This window comes from Sinocyclocheilus rhinocerous, unplaced genomic scaffold, assembly GCF_001515625.1.
Source record: "Sinocyclocheilus rhinocerous isolate Xijiao unplaced genomic scaffold, SAMN03320098_v1.1 scaffold616, whole genome shotgun sequence".
Lineage (NCBI taxonomy): Eukaryota > Metazoa > Chordata > Actinopteri > Cypriniformes > Cyprinidae > Sinocyclocheilus > Sinocyclocheilus rhinocerous.
Genome location: NW_015631496.1, coordinates 958,483 through 959,756, shown reverse-complemented (window position 1 = coordinate 959,756; position 1,274 = coordinate 958,483).

Genomic DNA, 1,274 nt, shown 5'->3' with positions numbered 1-1,274 from the left:
TCAGCGTAATAAAACATACCCCTCACAGATCAATTTCACTTTGTTATTACACGGAAAAAACGGCATAAATACTGTAATATCAAACCTAAATCGTAGGTAATCAGATGAGAGGCAGCAGGGAAAATTATTTATCTGTTTAACAAACAAGACAGTGACTGATGCAGATAATTATGCAGATTTCTCTCTCTTGACACCACGTTACATCTCATGTCATTTATCCTCCACGATCAGATGAGCTAAAGAAAAACTGCAGGCACTCAAGGTTATAGGTGCTGCATTGATGAAACAGATGGAGCTTACATCTGGACTATTTTATACTGCATACACCAGAGTAACAAAGAGGTATGATCACAATGTCATTTAAAATTACAGCTGTCAACTGTATTAATGAACCCTGCAAATTGTTCAGACTTCCAGGAGGACTCAGAAATTAATTTTACCTAGAAATGAACTTGAATTTTTAATGAGGAGGTTTAAAATGGAACACTATGGAGTAAAGATAGCAAGACGAGATGGTTTTCTGAACAAGCAGACTTGCATAGTCTTTAATAATCCAATGCAAAACATGATAACTTACAAATGCATTAGCAAAAACATCAAAATGTGGAAATATAACTTATATACATAACATAAATTGCAAAGCATCTTAGGTAAATAAACATGTGTTGTCATGACATTTGTGCATAGCCATTTCACTTGATGTTGTTAAAAAAAAGTCACAAAAGACATTTCTGAATGACCCTGCAAAAGGTTTGTAATTTTACCGCAACCTATAAGAATAACAGCTGTAATGTACAATATCACACACAATATGATAATGCATTTCAATCATTAACTTATCCATTTAAAATCCTTCACTTTTTAAAAACGTATTACTTTACTTATTTTCTGTTGTAATGCTACAAACTACAATAACGTTTATAGGCTGTTAAGACTTCTATAGCAACATACATAGTTCTATGGGTTATATATTTGGGCAACAAAAAGTTACAATATCTAAAAATGCATTGTAACAGTTGTCAGATGCATCATCGCATGGCCTGCTCTGGTTTAATTTGGCAGTGAAATGAATATCTCTAAAGGCTAACTGTATCAGAACCCTCTCAAAGGAAGAGATTTTATTCATTATACTAAGAGCTGTGAGCCTAAAAAAATCAAGCAATAACACACCAAATCAAGGGCACACCACAATAATATCCAACTGTTATTTAATTATTTAAAGGTACAATAGGAGATCTTGGAAAATGCTAACTTTAGCCTGATAGCACTGAAAG